Genomic DNA, 5,858 nt, shown 5'->3' with positions numbered 1-5,858 from the left:
CGAATGAACGCATGCAGGCGTATGGAAACCTGAGATGACATTATCGAACAGAACATTCCGGTCGACACAATACCGCCTTGTGTCTAATGGTACGTTTGATATTTTACCGCGAGCATTTTCCTCGCGACTTTACTGCGATTACGATTACGAGACCTGTTATTAAATGCGCAAGCACTGCCCACTTCGCCGAGGCTGTGGATAGGGTAACGGAGACAGCCGGCAATTTTTTTTAAATTTACCCTCTCCGATAGTTGCGCCGATAAGTTGTCAAACTCGATGCAACTATAAGTGGTGGTCACCGTTGCGCAATTTTGCGAGCTCGTAATTTGCAGTAACTCGCCGGGGGGGCAAGTCGTCGTACGCGTTCGCATAAGTACCAAGTGTAAAACATACTATGTAATTCACATATTTCTGCCCTTATCGTTTTGATTTTTAATCGCTGCGGCTGTTAATTCGAACGGGCATTTGCATCCTATGCATCGCATTAACCTTTGGAACAACGACCCGTGCCAATAAATTTTATTCAGAAGCATGCGCTTCTTTTATATTTTATTTTTCATATTTTTATATTTATATTTCCATTTTTATTTTTTCGATAATTAGATTCATATCAATTTATATTTTTTGATAGGGCTTTACAGCCCATCTGATAAGCGATAAATAAATAACGAATTAATAAACTGCACAGCAAGGGGAGAAACGGGGAACACGGAGAATTTCTCGCACCTGTTCGACCGCTCGTTTAATAATAAAAGGGAGATTTTCATGACCGCGGAGATGGTGATTGTTCCGCCAAAATGTCCATTCCCATGCAAAGCCGCCGCGGACTCATTGTTATCCCACGCAGTCGATCTGTGAACCGAGGCCAATGAACAATATACACAACTACGTATTGGCTTTTCCTTTATCCGAAGGTGCCGTGGAACTCTATTGACAGCGCGCCTCTTTCATTTCGGCCTCACCTCACCTCACCTCCACCTCCCTCGTGTCCGTATTGTTTCAGACAACTGTTATTGAAAATTAGTCAGCATGCTGTGTACATGCGGACTCCGGTAGATTGCGGTAATTACACTGAAAATTCATATTTATGGCTTTTGCCTACTAGGTAAAACTATGATGTACAAAAATATAAAATATGAAATTACAGAATAGAAAAATATAAGATATAAAATATAGAAATAGGAAATAGAAAATGGAAATATAGAAAAATAGAAAATATAGGAATATAAAATAGAAAAATAGAAAATATAGAAAATATAGGAATATAAAATAGAAAAATATAAAAATAGAAAATATAGGAATATAAAATAGAAAAATAAAAAATATAGGAATATAAAATAGAAAAATAGAAAATAGAAAAATAGAAAGTATAGGAATATGAAATAGAAAATAGAGAAATAGAAAAATAGAAAAATAGAAAATATAGGAATATAAAATAGGAAAATAGAAAATAGAAAAATATGAAAATCTAAAATCTAAAAATATTACAGAAGCGAGTGTTCCGTAACTGGATCTCTATTTTTTAACGAACCGATCGACGAAGATTTTCGAGCACGAGTTGGGGGGAGACGGGGGCGAAAGTTATCGCGAGGGCGTAAAAGAGGGCCGAGACGGACAAGATAAACGGAACGCGCTGTGCATCGCGTCGAATCAGCGGGAGCTCTCTGTCATCTCGCCGGTTATTATCCGATAAGCTTCGATAAGTTGCTGGGATCGATTTTCGAACGTCGAGGCGGACGCGGGACGGAGACGAGGCGGGCTACACGGATCGAAGGCGGGCGAGTTACGCGAGACGATGGCGGCGGATAGATTTTTTTTTTCTTTTCTCGCGTCTCTTTTTCACGGCTGCAGCGAGATATCTGCCTCGTCGATTCGATCACGATCAACAACTTCATTCGTGACGAACGAGCGGCCGTGTTTCCACTCGATTTGAATTCTATCGTCTGGCCCGAGGCGCAAGTAAACCGTTCCCCTGTCTCGTCCCTTGTCTCGTCCGTCACCCCCACCACCCCCACCCCGTCCCCTCATCCGATTTCAATGAGCATTTATTTATTAAATAGAAGCGAATGAATCCACCGGAAACTCGCAGTCGAGATCGAGCTTTCGTATCGCTTGTACAACCCCTGGCGAAAACTTTTTCATCGTATACTATACCTCTGATGAAATGGAGAAAGAATATTCTGATTTTAGAATTATCAATTATTTTTTGGAGAATAGAAAATATAGAAATATCATGAGACAAAACTAAAACCTAAACATTGATTTAAATAGTCTATATTTCGGATGCCTCAGTCCGTAAAATCTACATTTCTCTGCGCTTTCTTGTCAATAATACATAAAAATATATACTCTGTAATCAATTTACTTATATCCCACCCACGTCCTCCGTTCGTCGTACCCTCATAAAACAAGATCTTCCAACTCTAAACTGTGCTTTAGAACGCAGGAATTCTTTGCAAATTTCCCGCAAGTCCCATACGATCTTTGAAACTTTATGCCGACGGTTGTACATCGAGTTGTTATTGCGGATCGAGACGGAACCGCGGCGGAACTGGGTCTCGGATGTGCGGAATCCCCGCGTAGAAAGTGGATGCGCATCAATTTGGATATGAAAGAATAACTCGCGCAACGAAAGAAACTTCTTTATACGATGGGGGAGAGGGGAACAAAAGTCATTATCGGATTGGAAACCGGGCGGGCACTTCGAATGCGAATTCACGATGCCCGTCTTTTCACCGTTTCCGTCGTGCTTCGTTGCCTGCCGCGCTTAATAAAACGGGGAGGGGGGACGTGCAATTAAACGAAACAACGAATACCTGTATAAATACACAGCCATTCGCGGGAAAACCGGTATCGAAAAGAGATAAGTCCGTGTCTTTGGGAATTGTTGGGCGCGACGGGCACACCGGCTCGTTTCGGCTTCATAATATCGATTCGGTGTGTAATGTAGATTCGATTTATTATTCGGTAAACTGAATCGCGGGGGAAAGCGGGGCTGTAACGTTTCGATCCGAGCGCGTTTGTGTTACATCGGTTAGTGTCCGTTTTACTTTAATCGCTGAATCCGCCGAGATTTTATTCGAGCCGATGCGATTCGGTTTAATTGAATTTTACCTGTGGCGTGTTGCGGTAGGGGATATGCTGAACAGTGACGAGCACGCTGCGCGAACGATATTTAGTTGGTTGGGATAGAGTTTTGGTTGATGTTTAAATCGTGGTTAATTTTTTGAAGTATTTTAATGGAAAATTTTCGACGGATTTAGGAAATATATATTATGATATATAATAATAGTATTATACTGCAATGATATATAATAATAATATTATACTGCAATAATATATAATAATAATATTATACTGTAATAATATATAATAATATATAATAATATATAATAATATTTCTAAGGTTCGAAATCTTATTTTTCGAATGTGCCGGTACAATATTGCACGACCCGAACTCCGAGTCTCGTATGTGCCGGTTCATACCACTTGCTCGCGTGAGATTAATGGAATCATAATCCTTTGTCGTTGGAAAACGGGCGCTCGGGATCGGCGAAAACGGCGGAGGCATAGAAGCGCCTCGTTTCTCTTTTGAATCCGGTAAATTAGATTGCTAAATCCACGTGGAATCGTTTACCGCTGGAATTAGACACTCGGATGGCAATTCCACCGGTCATTGGAAATCTTTACTGTCGTAGAGAGCCAGCCGATAAGCTTCCGACGCAAATAGTCATTCTCAAAATCTATCGAAACGACGTACTGTCGCTCGCGTGACGTAATAATACCGGATAGCTTAAAATGGGGTGGACTTAAAATTTCATGGGGCCAGTTCAAATGTCTGTCGATTTCAAGGGTCTAAAATTATATATAATAATTTACAATTTAATTTAATTCAATTCAATTTAATAAGACGAAATAATCACCGTTTTCTTTACAGTAATTCCGCTTCTGAAAAGTTACGGTGTCCTTTTTATGAACAAAGTTGCGAAGGGCGCAAATAACAGTCCTTCAGATTAGCGAAGCGCTGATTTCGCACACGGCCGCCGAGACACAAGGTGGAAATCTGTTGGCGACAGGTCAGGTGAATAAGGTGGAGAGACGGGGGGGAACTTCATAAGCCAACTTCATTAATTTCTGCAGCGTCTGTTGTGCTTACGTGCGGTGGAACGTTGCAGCGTTGTCGCGCGGCCCGAAGTATCGGAGGACACCGCGTCTATTGCCCGAATACGGGGCTCCTTCGAAAGTAACTTTTCCCGCGCGCATTATTTCCAATTCTCTCTGGAGTAGGTCTCCGCCGCCCGTGATACTCGGCAAGTGTCTGCGTAGAATGGAAGTTGATGACTTTCGTTCAACTTCTGCCCCCGCGATTCATTTTCATCAATGACAGAGAAGGCGCGCTCTCACCCGCTCGTCCACGCCCTCCGCTTTCCAACACAAATTCTCCTGCTCTGAAATTCTGATATCGACGGCGCGCTCGTTGCTGGTACTGCCTGGGTTGACTTTGATCGCGGACCATGCGTCTTTTCGCGAACGAAGAAGGAACATTGGTATTTATTCGAAACTTGTTGTAAGTAAATTTTGAGAATGAAAATTGAGATAGGAGAAGTTAATTGAAGCAGCGTATCGGCCCAAGACGCAACGGCAAACGACGCGTGTCATAAACCACAAGATAGGGCGCAATCGAGTAGCGATCCCCTAAGCGCACGCCCCATTTGCGCACTTACCTTTGCGTGCGACGCCGTAAAGAGCTTGACTTTGACAAACTAAAGCGTTCGGAAATGTAGCAGTGGGCGTGAACGATTCATTCATAAAATAAGTCTCCGCGGTGAGAACCCAGCTCTCCACAATTTCTCGGCAACCTTGTTGCCCTCTTGTAATCATTTTTACGCGAGCAAGGCCGGTCACGCGATTGTAAAGAAGTCGGCTGAAAGATAAGAAAAGTATCTTCGAGAACTCGCGTATCGCAAATCACCGTTTAAAAGCGCGAAAAAATCGTCGCCGAGCGATTAAACTCGCGCGCGCGGTCGTTTTCACGGCGAGATAATAAATATGACGGATCGAATATAAAAGTGTGGATCGGTGAATACGATATTTGTCTCGTTTAATCCGGCGAGCACGATAAATTAGGATTCGACGAGATTAACTCTCGGCCGACCAACTCTCGGCCTTTTAGAAATTGATTACCGGGTGTGTGTCCGCGCAACCCTCTGCGACCGAACCTTATCCGTCCCAGTACTCGGCGATAGCTTAACGACGAATCGACTGGGGGATAGAGAGGGGCTGTGTCTAAAGGCCGCCGATTATTTACACTTATCATCGGAAAGCGAAAGGCCGGGTCCATCCTCCCCCGGCCTCCGTAATGGCCGGACATTCTAAGCGGCATTGTACGCGCCCTTTCATAACGACGCACCACAAATCACCGGCGCACCGTTTGCAAAGACCGCGCGGAGCCGCGCTCGATGAAAAGTAATTTAGATACTGGTAAGACGGCCATTCAACTGGAAAATTGCTGCGCGCACCCCACGTGGACCAGAAGAGCAGTACGAGCGACGCTTTGAAACCGCTGCGCTTTTCGCGAATTCTAATCGCCTTGTTTGCGTCCCTTTGCTCGCGTTAAAAGACGGCGATTAATCTGAACCTCGTGGCAGGAATTAACAAATTAATATTAGTTCGCTTTCCAAAGTGAAAACATTATTTTCTAGACATATTAAAAGATACGAATGATTAAATAAATTAAAAAGAATTCTACCCTTAGACGATAATTTCTGGACACATTGAAAACTGCGCCGAAAATGGTTAAATTAATACGAAAAGAATTCCATCGCCATGCTTTCTTCCAAAACTGAAAAGTTCAATCA

This window comes from Augochlora pura, chromosome 9, assembly GCF_028453695.1.
Source record: "Augochlora pura isolate Apur16 chromosome 9, APUR_v2.2.1, whole genome shotgun sequence".
In the NCBI taxonomy this organism is placed as follows: Eukaryota; Metazoa; Arthropoda; class Insecta; order Hymenoptera; family Halictidae; genus Augochlora; species Augochlora pura.
The sequence above is the reverse complement of the archived record's forward strand: the minus strand, read 5'-3'. Positions refer to the sequence as shown.